Here is a 12737-nt window from a genome sequence, read left to right on the forward strand (position 1 = left end):
TATATTTCATTTTTTTTAATATAAAAAAGAAACTGGAAAGAAATTGACATAGTACAGAAAATTGAGAATTGATACTGTACAGAAGTGTGAGAATGGTTTTCCCAAACTACTATTAACAGTTTTGTGTTTATCTTGCCTCCTACCCAGAGGGGTGCAGTCACTGTGGAAAACAGTATAGAGGTTTCTCAAAAAACTAAAAATAGAACTGTCATAAAACCCAGCAATTCCATTCCTGGGTATGTATCTGAAAAAAACAATAATTTGAAAAGATCCATGCACCAAGATGTTCATAGCAGCATTATTTGCAATAGCCAAGATATGGATACAACTTAAGTGTCCATTAACAGATTAATGGATTTTATATATATATATATATTACCCAGCCATTAGAAAAAGAATGAAATTTTACCATTTGCAGCAACTATGAAATTTCACCATTTGCAGCAACTTGGATGAACTTGGAGGGCATTATGCTAAGTGAAATAAGTCAGAGAAAGACAAATATTGTATGATATCACTTATATGGGGAATCTAAAAGATACAACAAACTAATGAATATAACAAAAAAGAAGCAGGTTCATAGATTTAGAGAACAAACTAGTGGTTACTAATGGGGAGAGGGGAGGGTCGATATAGGGGTAGGGAAGTGAGAAGTACAAACTACTAGGTGTAAGAGAGGCTACGAGAATGTATTGTACAACATGGGAGATATATAGCCAATATTTTGTAATAACTAAATGGAGTGTAACCTTTAAAACTGTATAAAAGATAAAATTAAAAAGAATAATTAAGACCCAGAAAAAAAGTAAACTGGGTCTTAAAAGGACAGAGTGCAAAAACAAAAATGGAATGCCAGACCCTTAGGAGAATGAAGAGAGCAGTGGCAGAGAAATTAGACTAGTACCATAGCTTGGCGCCTAATGCTGAAGCCGCCTGAAATCTGTGAATGTAGATCTGCGGCACGGTTACCGGTGGATTGGGAGTTTGGTGGGATGAGTTAGGCAACAAACAAAGACAGGGAGAACAAGTTGCTGTACCATTCCTGGTGGGAGGCAGCTTTTCATGCTGACAGTACTGCTGCTCACTAAGCTATCACAGCACTTTGTATACTACTTTTTGTCTGTGGATTCTCGTCCATCTTAGTCTGGGGACCTGGGCTCTAGGAGGGACTCGGGCTGGAAGGCACTCAGGCTGGAATAAGGTCTTCTTTACAACTCTAGCATCTAGCAGGAATTCAGCAGTTCTCACCAAGCATTTGACATTTATCTGATAGATGAAGTAACCGAAAGCATCAGTTCTAATGATTAGACACTTCAGGCTTCAGGGTGAAAATTCTGAGTTCCAGTTGTGCCTCTGCACTTATTAGTTAGAATTTGGTTAATCTGTCACAGGTTTCCTTTATTTTCTTCTGGATGCGTCCCGCAGGACGCGGACCTTACTTCCCCTACCAGGGATAGATAGTATCCGCGCCCCCTGCAGTGAGAGAGCGGAGTCTTACCCACTGGACCACAAGGTAAGTCCCTCTCACAAGTTTCTTTAAATCGTTAAATGACTTGGCGACGGTAAGGTGTTTATAAAAAGTTCCTGGTGAGTAGTAAGCGCTTAGTTGTTATTAACTGCCAAACCACAGCCATAAACCATTCTTCTTTGACGTTTCTCCGGTTGACGTCCAATAAGTAGGTATCTTTGGAGTGTTGGTCCCAGGAGATACTACTGTCCTCAATTCAGTTTCAGTTCAGTGGCTCAGTCGTGTCCGACTCTTTGCGACCCCATGGACTGCAGCACGCCAGGCCTCCCTTGTCCATCACCGACTCCCGGAGTATACTCAAACTCCTGTCCATTGAGTCGGTGATGCCATCCAACCATCTCATCCTCTGACGTCCCCTTCTCCTCCCGCCTTCAATTACTGTCCTCACGGCACGACAAAGACAACCACCAAAAATGCCGACCTCTAAGCCATCCGATGGCGTCAATTACCGGTCTTGCTAGCAATATATACAACAAGCTATTCTGGGGAGAAACAATAAGGTCAGGGTTAGTAACGCCGGGATACAAGGCGCATAGCTCGCTCAGACTACCAGTCAAGTCACAAACAGGAAAAACCCCAACCGCCAAAACCCCAACCCCAGAGCTACCCGGCAACATCACCACCACGTGTCTGAAGGCAGTCCGCGCCTGCGCAACCAGGCGCGCGCCCGCCGGCCGGAAGAGCCGCGCGTTTCCGGGTTGGAGGCGGGGAGCGGTGCCGGAAGTACTCGGGGAGGGCCGAGCAGTCGGACAGGCTGCTGAGACGAACGCTTCACTGGGGCAGTCTCCGCATATCATGGGGAGATAGACGCTGCTGCCTGTGAGTCTTGGGCCCTGGCAGTTGAGGAAGAAGAGCGGGAAGAAGGAGTCAGGACCCAGACCCACAGTGGTCAGTATTTGAAGAGCCAGGTTGTGGAGGAGACGGGGCTGTGTGAGGAATCAGGCTCTTGGGACGGGACTGAGGGGCTCGGGGCTCGGAGAAGATACGGCTGTGGGGACCTGGGCTCCAGATGCGACATAGGGAAAGGGAACGGATGTGAGTTACCCGGCATCCGAGGGAAAGCGGGCTGAGAGGGCCAGACAGGATTGTGAGGACCCACGCTCCTTAGAGGAGAGGGTCGGAAGAGAACGGGGCGTGAAGACACGGTCTCCTAAGAGGTAAAAGCGGAGCTGTAAGGACTTGGGCTGCTGAGCGATAGAAGCAGGACATTGAAGACCCATGCTTCTAAGGAAGGATTCAGAAACGGGGCAGCGAAGACTTCGGTTCCTGAGAGACAGGAGTAGTAAGAGGACACGGGTTTGGGAAGAACAGGAGCGGGCAGTGAAGACGGACTTCTGTGGGGACGGGATCGGGGCTTGGAGACTCCGAAGTATCTGAGGGAACAGGGCTGTAAGGACCCGAACTCCTAAAAGCGAAGAGGATAAGGGGCCGTGGCTGTGAGGAAATGAGCCTCTTAGTAAAAGGGAGAGTTCGGAAAAGATACAGGGATCCACTTTTTCTCCTCGTAGTCTCTGAACCGAGAGTGGTAAAGGATGTATTCAGGGGAAGATAACGACTCCTTCGCGCTGCCTGCTTGACCTTTTGGCAGGCTTGTCTTGTGTCGGATGCAATCTAGGAAGCCCACTTGCAAGCATCTTCTTTTTCAGCTTCGTTCTGGTAAAGCACCTGGTGTAAAGTTGAAGCAGTTATATACTTATTAAGTGCTTTAAATCCCATTCTACTCAACTGAGCGCAGATCTCTCAATCTCAAAAAATGAGGATGGTGGAGATGAAAGGACCAGGAAAGAATCTTTTTTAAAACTCATATTTTACATATAAGGAAGCTAAAATCCAAAAAAGATTACAGTGAGGCCACGACTGATTAGATCATGATTTTGACACAGTACCCTGCTCTGCATAGCAGGTAGGAGATGCTTATGGTTAATATTACTTGAAGATATATTTCTAGAATCTTTGCTCTAACTTCAAACTCAAGAGGGAAGTTTTACAGATTCTAGTATTTTATTTTGAGTCTTCTTACTGTATTGACATTGATAAAATGAGTGTCACATGTTAGGAAACCTTTAAATGAAGCCCCTTCCCCCTCAAAAATATAGTAATTTAGAAAGTCAGGGATAAGTAAATTGTGTCCTTTCTTTTTAACATAAATATTTAGTGAAGATGGCTGCTTTTAGATAAGGATGGTGGGGATACTAGAACCAGTTACTTTGGTTCTTCAGTAATACCTTTTGCTGAAACTTAGAGTGAGTTTACAGTCCCACAAGTTAAATATTGTTAATTCCATTGTACAGATATATGAAATCAGTGCAGGGAGTGAAGTGCCTTGCCTGAAATCATTTGCTACTAAGTGACCCAGCCCCAGTCAAATCCAGTTATGTGTTTTTCTAATATTTTTTTCTGTTTTTCTGAGTGGATTCCTCACCATGTTTCAGTTTGCTCTTCAGCAAAATGGAATAGTTATACAAAGCCTAGCATTGAATAAAAGCTCTCCCTCCTCCTCCTCCAGACGCCTCTTAATATCAAGTACTGTAACTTATTAGGGTATTTAAGCAGTGTGTTTTTGAGGGGAACTAAATTCCTGTGTTTTAAAGCACAGATATTCAAGATAGAAAAATGGGACCTGTATAGAACTATCCTCACAGTGGAGTAAGACATATTAATTTTAAATTTAGGAGGCTAAGAAAGACCAGTGTGAAGAACAAGGACTTAAACTGGAGTAACTGCAGTTATTGTAATATGAATTAGATGATTGAGAAAACCAGAATAACTTAGTTCCCAGTGGGTTTGCCTATACTGTTTTCAAATGCCTATATTGAATGCAAGTGATCAAAACTTACACCAAATTATGAGGTAAAGCATGACCATACTGCCATTTCAAAATACCTGATGATTTAATTCATGATAGTTTACTCCTGAGTTATCATTCTCATCTACATTTGCAAATTGTGTTAGTTATTTCACTCATTTGTGGCTCTAGCATTGATTGAGTTATTAGGATAGGATTTCTAAGTAAGTATCTGATCAGAAAACCATTGTGTTAGAGCAGATATGAACATAGAACATATTACTTTTGACCCAAAGTACTTGAGAGGCAACACATCGGCAGTGTTGATAACCTGCTCTGTGAAACAAGTGTGTTGAAGACAAACTTTTAAATCTATACACATGAACTTAATTTTAAATCTTATACTACTTGTTAGAGCTGGAGGAGACTTTAGATTTTGCCTGGTCCTTTTCTAATTATAGGAGTAGAAACTCTAGGCAAAGGCAGCTCACATAACTCGGTGGCATAACTATGGTGGCACCTAGCCCAACTGACTTGCATCTTCCCTGTGTCACAGTACCTTTCATCAGCCTCCTGCTGACCATTTGCCACAACTTTTTTTTTTAATCCACTTTTCTTTTTTAAATGTCTGTAGTAATAAGAGTAATTATGGGATGCCACTAATACATAGCAGGATGGGTGAAACATTTTAGGCTTAATATACTGACTTTTATAGTTAAAATGTAAAAGAGGAGAGCATGTGTGATACACTAGCAAACATTTAAATTGTACTTACCAGTGCCACACATTCTTCTAAGTGCTTTAGAGTACATAAACTCAGTGAATGGTCACAGCAGTCCCATGGGGTATACCTTACGATTAACTCCATTTTCTAGATGAGGAAATTGAGACATAAAGAGATTAGGTAACTTGCTCAAGGACATAAAGCTAATAAGTGGCAGAGTAGGTGCTTGAACCCAGAAACTGCCACCAGAGTCCATCCCTTGACTGCTGTACTGTAGTGCTTTCCTGCTAATTCAAAATTGCCTAAGAAAAAAAAAAAGCCTGAACAGGATCAAACTAGTCAAAAAACAAGTAGAAAAAAATCCCACATTTCTGTTGCTCTCAGATCTTAGAGACTGCAGTAAAATGGATTCTTTGTGGTTTATTTAGGCTGGAAACCATGAGCTTGTTTAGATGCATCTAGAAACCAGTGAGAAGAGAAACAGTCAGGTAGAAAACTCAAATCATTAAGTCATGTACCACAGTGATAAGGCTTTTATGCCATCAGGCTGGTAGCCCCTTTCAGTTTGGGGTTTCTTGTTTGTTTGGATCTTAGTTCTCTGACCAGGGATTAAACTTGGGTTCCCTGCAGTGGAATCGTGGAGTTCTAATCACTGGACTGGCAAGGAATTCCCTACTTAGTATTTGTTTAAATAATAAATTCCTAAATATTTCAGAGGTAAAAGGATTTTAAAGCCAATCCAGGCACATGATTTCCACATAGTAGGGGCTAGTAAACAGTTTGCTATTATAATTGTTCTCCTCTCAAACTGTCCTACAGTGAATACCTCTGTTTTTAATCCATAGTACATTCCTACCTCTTGGCATGCTAAGAAAATGAGTTAGAGATTTGAGTAGCCCAAAAGCAACCATAGTACGTTACATAATGGAATTCAAGTTATTTACGGTCACTTCATTCCATTGTGCTTGACCAGTGTCATCTACAATTGAGCTAATGAAAGTTGTCAGTAAACAGATAATTTGGACCATTTTGATCACGTCATGATTTTTTGAAATTTTATTTTAAAATTTACACACAGTAAAATTCACTTTTCAGGTTACAGTTCTGTGAGTTGAAACAAGTGTGTACTATCATGTAAGCACCATAACACTCAAGTTACATAACAGGGCCAGCACCCTCCAGATTTCCTTCATGCTGCTCTTTTGTAGTCAGACTTTCCCCAGTGTCAAACCCCTGGCAATCACTGATCTGTTCTCCATCCATGTATAGCTTTGCCTTTTCCGGACCCTTACAGGAAGTAGCCTTGGGAATCTTGATTCTTTCATTTAGCTTAATGCACTGGAGATTATCCATGTTCTTTGTATTAGTAGTTCTTCCTTTCTGTTGCTAAATTGTATTCCATTGTATGGATATACATAGTTCATTTATCCATTCTCCAGGTGAAAGATTGTTTTCAGTTTTTGGCAATTATGGATAATGTTGCTATAAACATTCACATACTGAGTTTTGTGTGATTAAAAGTTTTCGTTTGTCTAGGGTAAATAGTTAGCAGTGGATTGCTGGGTCATATAGTAAGTATCCAATTTTATAATAAACTGCCAAACCATTTACCAAAGAGACTGTACCATTTTACAGTCACACCATAGATGTATGAGGGTTCCAGTTGCTCCAAATCCTCTCTAGCACTTGTCTATTTTTAATTTTAATTATTTTAATAGGTGCTTGCTACTGCTGCTGCTGCTGCTAAGTCACTTCAGTTGTGTCCGACTCTGTGCGACCCCATAGATGGCAGCCCACCAGGCTCCTCTGTCCCCGGGATTCTCCAGGCAAGAATACTGGAGTAGGTTGCCATTTCCTTCTCCAAGTAGGTGCTTTCTGTTATCTCGTAGTGGCTTTGGAGCTTCCCAGGTTGTGCAATGGTAAAGAGTCCACCTGCCAATACAGGAGACACAAGAAACCCAGGTTCGATCCCTGGGTTGGGAAGGTCCCCTAGAGTGGGAAATGGCCACCCACTCCAGTATTCTTGCCTGGAAAATTGCATGGATGGAGGAACCTGGGGGCCTGTATAGTCCGTGGGGTCGCAATGAGTTGGACATGACTGAGCACATAGCGGCTTTATTTTGCATTTCTGTAATGAGTAATGATACTGAGTGTTTTTTCATGTGTTTATTTGCCATCTGCTTGTCTTTGGTGAAGGATCTGTTCAGATCTTTTGCCCATTTTTTAATTGAGTTGTTTTCTTATTGAATCTTGAGAGTCCTTTGTATATCCTGGATACAAATTGTTTGCAGATAACATGATTTGTAAATATTTTTTCTTAGTCTGAAACTTGTCTTTATTTTCATTTGCAGAGAAGTTTTACATTGTGATTAAGCCCATTTATCAATTTTTTCTTTTGTGGATTGTGCTTTTGGTGTTGTGTCTAAGAACTCTGCTTGACCCAAAGTTAGGGAGATTTTCTTCTATGTTTTCTAGAAGTTTTATAGTTTTACATTTTTACTTTTAAGTCTGTGATCAGTTTTGAATATATTTTGTATAAGGTATGAGATAAAGGTCAAGATTAATTTTTGTTGCTACTGCTATATTTTTTGTTAGGTTTTAAAAACGGGTCAATATTACCTATTTCTTCAGAGGAAACAAACCAAACAGTAGTTTATTTTAATTTTTTATAGGTTATGTATGCAAATATTACAGAATTTAGGGTATATAATGAAAGATAAGTATCACACCTTGGTTCCATGGTGTGGAACTGCCATGGATACTACCATTCCCCTATCCCCCTCAAGACAACCATCGCTATCAGTTTCTTGTGTATCTTTCCAGGAATAATTTATAAAACAAGTGATAACAAATTATCCTCACTGTTCTGTACCTTGCATTTTCAATGTACAGTGTATCTTGCAGGTCATTTCATGAACTTCCTTGCTTTTTAGAAACCAGTTTATTGAGACAGTCACATATTATACAATTCACCAATTTAAAGTATCCAATTCAGGGACTTCCCTGGTGGTCCATGGCTAAGATTCCATGTTCCCAACGCAGGGGGTGGGAGTTCAACACCTGGTTGGGAAACTAAGATTCCACATGCCATGGGGCACAGCCAAAAAAAGAAAAATTATACACTTCAGTGTTTTGGTTTCTTTGTTTATTTGGTTGTACCGGGTCTTAGTTGTAGCACGGGGATCTTTGATCTTCATTGTGGCATTCAAGATCTTTAGTTGAGGCAGGGGGGATATTTTTTTTAAGTTGTGACATGTGGAATCTAGTTCCCTGAGCAGGGATTGAACCTGAGCCCTGGAGTCTTAGCTACTGGAGCACCAGGGAAGTCCCTAGTCCAGTGTTTTATGGTACATAGAGGGCTGTGCAACCATCACCACAATCTACTCTAGATTATTTTTGTCACTCCTAAAAGAAACTGCATAACATTAGAAGTCAGTCCCTGTCCATTTCCCCACTCCTCAGCTCTAGCAACCACTATAGTATAGATTGGTCTATTCTGGACATTTCATATAAATGGAATCATACAATATATAATCTTTTGTGAGTGATTTCTTTCACTTAGATAATATTTTCATGTCTCATTTTTTTCAGTGTATTCCATTATATAGTTATATTCTAGTGTATTTAACTATCACTTTGATAGACATTTAGGTTGAAATTGCTTGTATGTATAGTATTCTAGTCACATACAAATTCATCTGTAATATAAATTGCTAAAAATAGAACCATGGGATCAAAACAATATATACTTTTCTTATTTTGGTAGATAGTCCAAGTAGCTCTCTATAGAGATCTCTAACTAATTTTCATTCCCCCCACTCCAGCAACTTATGAAATGATTATTTCTCCATAAAATTTTCAAACACAGTATGTATACTAAAACTTTGTCATCATTGCCAAATGGCAAATAAATAGTACCTTGTAGTTTTAATTTGTATTTTTATTATAAATGAGAATAAGGATCATTTCATTGTTTTAAGAACCATTTGAATTTCTTTTGTACTGTTATGTTTCTTCATAGTATTTATTTTGGATAGTTCTTACTGGTTTGCAGTTATTTTTTATATATAAAAGAAATTAATCCTTTGATGCATCTTGCATATATTTTTGCTAGTTTGTCTTTTGTCCTTTAACTTCATTTGTTGCATTTGTTGCCATGCAGACATTTTTATTTTTGTATGATTGAACATATTAGTCTCTCTTATGGTTCCTGAGCTATAGCTCCTGAGCTTTCATTTCTTTAAAAGGATATTATTTACTCTTGAAAATATTGTTTTTCCAATTTTTAAAAATTGACGTAACTTAGATTTATATAACATTATAAAAGATAATACAGAGCACCCTTTGCACCACCAGTTTTCTCTACTGATAACATTTTGCAAAACTTGAGTAATATGACAATCAGGATATCAACATTGATACAACCAATGTTATTCAGATTTCCCCAGTTTTACCTGTACTTGTTTGCTTATATGTATATATGTACTAAGTACTACACAATTTCATCACTTTTTATAGGTTAATTTACCCATCATCACTATCAAGATATTGAACAGTTCCATCACAAGGGCTCTTCGTTGCCTCTTTATAACCACATCTCCCTCCCTCCCACCCAGTCCCTGACAACCTCACTAATCTGTCCTCTGTAGGTAAAATTTTGTCATTTCAAAGATGTTATATAAATGGAACTATACAGTGTGTACTCTTTGAATTGGCTTTTCCCCAGCATAATTCTCTGGAAGTTCATCCAAGTTGTGCATATCAGTAGTTCATTCCTTTTTCTTGCTGAGTAGTATTCCATGGTATGGCTATACCACAGTTCGTTTAATGATTCCCCTATTAAAGGACATCTGAATTGACTGCAGTTTTTGATTATTGCATGTACGTCTCCTATGAGCATTCATGTACAGGTTTTGGTGTAAACATAAATTTTCATTTTTCTAGGATAAATGCCTAGGATTGCAGTTGCTGGGTCATATAGTAGTTGCGTGGTTTTTTGTGTTTTTTTTTCCATATTCACTTTGTTGAGATATAATTTTCATTCAATAAAATGTATACCTTGTAAGCATATAGTTCTGTGAGTTTTGATAAATGTAGCAGCTGTGTAAGCATTCCCCCACTTCAGATATTGAAGGTTTACATCACCTTGAAAACTTCCACCCTGCCCTGCTGCAGTCAGTCTATGCCTCATCTATCATTAGAGACTTGTGTTTAGATCATTAGATATTAAAATTTCACATAAATGGGATCATAGTATGCATTATTTTGAGACTGGCTTTTTTTTCCCACCAAAATATTTTGATTCATTCCTATTGTTTTCTGTATTAGTGATTTTTTCTTTTTCCATTTTTAAATAAACTCTTAGAGCAGTTTTATTTATTTATCTAGGAGGTCCTACCTGAAGAAGGCAGCAATAGCACCCCACTCCAGTACTCTTGCCTGGAAAATCCCATGGACGGAGGAGCCTGGTAGGCTGCAGTCCATGGGGTCGCTAAGAGTCAGACACAACTGAGCAACTTCATTTTCACTTTTCACTTTCATGCATTGGAGAAGGAAATGGCAACCCACTCCAGTGTTCTTGCCTGGAGAATTCCAGGGATGGGGGAGCCTGGTGGGCTGCCGTCTATGGGTCGCACAGAGTCGGACATGACTGAAGCGACTTAGCAGCAGCAGGAGGTCCTACCAGGATAGCAATTTTAGATTTATAGAATAATTGAGAAGGTAGTACAGAACTCCCATATACCCTGTACCCAATTACTATAATAATGCACTTCATTATTAATATATTAGTATAGTATATTCATTACAACTAATCAACCAATTTTGATACATCATTATTAGCTGAAGTCCATGGTTTATTCAGTTCTTCGTTTTTCCACTTAGTCTTCTTGTCTTTTTAGGCTCCTCTGTGACAGTATATATTTAGATTTTTAAGAAATTGTTTTACAGAATGGCTATACCATTTATATTCCCACTAGCAATATGTGAGTGATCCAGTTTCTCTGCATCCTCATTAGCACTTGGTGTCACTATTTTTTATTTTAGTTATTCTGATAATTGTGTAGTTATATCTCATTATAGTTTTAATTTGCCTTTCTTTAATGACTAATGTTGATTGAATGACTTTCAATTTGCTTACTTGCTCTCTGCTTATCCTCCTTTGTGTAATGTCTGGTGTGACTTTTGTCCATTTTCCAGTTGAATTACTTTTTTTTTTAACTTGAGTTTTGAGAGTTTATTTAATGCATTCTAGATACTAGTCTTTTGTTGGATCTATAGTTTTTAAATATTTTCTCCTAGTCTGTAGCTTGTCTTTCCATCTTTTCTACATGGGCTTTCACTGAGGAAACTTTTAATATTTGATGAGGGCTAATTTATCAGTTTTCCCTTTTATTGATCATGCCTTTGGTGTCATGTCTGAGAATGCTTTGCCTAGCTAGAGCCCAAAAATATTCTTTTTTAAAAAATTTTGTAGTTATACATTTTACATATATTTGATCCACTTTGAGTTAATTTTTGTATAAAATGTAAAGTTTAGGTTTCAGAATATTCTTTAAAGATATTCTGTATTTTATCTGTGATTTGATATTTAAAATTTAAATATCTGATCCATCTGGAATGGAGGAGCATATGAAAGGGAAAATGTATAACACCCCCCACTGCAAATTGGTCAACTATTTAAATTTTAAATATGAAACTAGATGTTTTCCAGATATACTCAGTCATACACTACAATTTATTCAATAATGTCTTTTCTCTATTGATACATGCTATGAACATGAGTATATAGCTTTGTGTGAGAACATAAGTTTTCTGTTTTCTGAGATAAATGCCTAGGAGTGTAATCTTTTACCTATTTTCGGGAGGGGTTGGTTTATTGTCCCTAATTGTGGCATAATTTAAAATGCACAGATCTTAAATATTCAGTGTGATGAGCTTGACAGGTATATAAGCCCTTGAAATCATCACCCACCCAGGTATGTTCTGGTTCTTTAAATTCAACCAAATAAAGGAACGGTCTAGGAAACTCAGGGCAGTGCCAGTCTGGAAATGGGTGTCTGGTTATCATCTGGTTTGTTTGTTTTGTTTTAATGGAAGAAGTAGCTCACTGACGCAGAATTTTTTTTTTTTAGCTGGAACTGGGAGTAACTTTTTATTTTTATTTTTTATTTTTTAAGCTGGAACTGGGAGTAACTTTTTATTTTTTTATTTATTAATTTTAAAATCTTTAATTCTTACATGCGTTCCCAAACATGAACCCCCCTCCCACCTCCCTCCCCATAACATCTCTCTGGGTCATCCCCATGCACCAGCCCCAAGCATGCTGTATCCTGCGTCAGACATAGACTGGCGATTCGATTCTTACATGAGAGTATACATGTTAGAATGCCATTCTCCCAAATCATCCCTCCCTCTCCCTCTCCCTCTGAGTCCAAAAGTCCGTTATACACATCTGTGTCTTTTTTGCTGTCTTGTATACGGGGTCGTCATTGCCATCTTTCTAAATTCCATATATATGTGTTAGTATACTGTATTGGTGTTTTTCTTTCTGGTTTACTTCACTCTGTATAATTGGCTCCAGTTTCATCCATCTCATCAGAACTGATTCAAATGAATTCTTTTTAACGGCTGAGTAATACTCCATTGTGTATATGTACCACAGAATTTTTAAAGTTAGAAGTATCGTTTGTTTCTCAACC

General features: G+C 38.6%; 1 protein-coding gene and 1 long non-coding RNA gene across 14 annotated transcripts in view; one reads left to right on the forward strand and one right to left on the reverse strand.

Moving 5' to 3' along the window:
* LOC138434332 (uncharacterized) lies at positions 1–2197 on the reverse strand. Its single transcript, XR_011254742.1, has 2 exons — positions 2136–2197; positions 1–2010 (listed from the first exon to the last, which is right to left on the reverse strand). It is a non-coding gene; the product is annotated as an uncharacterized lncRNA (long non-coding RNA).
* TAF12 (TATA-box binding protein associated factor 12) overlaps positions 1365–12737 on the forward strand; it is a 27600-nt gene continuing 16227 nt past the window's right edge. Inside the window, exons 1-2 of one of the 13 annotated variants that reach the window (XM_069578843.1) lie at positions 1365–1513; positions 6756–6901. The gene's annotated coding sequence lies outside the window, so the exon portion shown is untranslated. Of the gene's footprint in view, positions 1514–2189; positions 2417–6755; positions 6902–12737 lie in introns of those variants that run through there. The other 12 variants (XM_069578845.1, XM_069578838.1, XM_069578832.1 and 9 more) reach the window with 12 other exon arrangements.

The sequence above is a fragment of the Ovis canadensis genome, chromosome 2, assembly GCF_042477335.2.
Source record: "Ovis canadensis isolate MfBH-ARS-UI-01 breed Bighorn chromosome 2, ARS-UI_OviCan_v2, whole genome shotgun sequence".
Taxonomy (NCBI): Eukaryota; Metazoa; Chordata; class Mammalia; order Artiodactyla; family Bovidae; genus Ovis; species Ovis canadensis.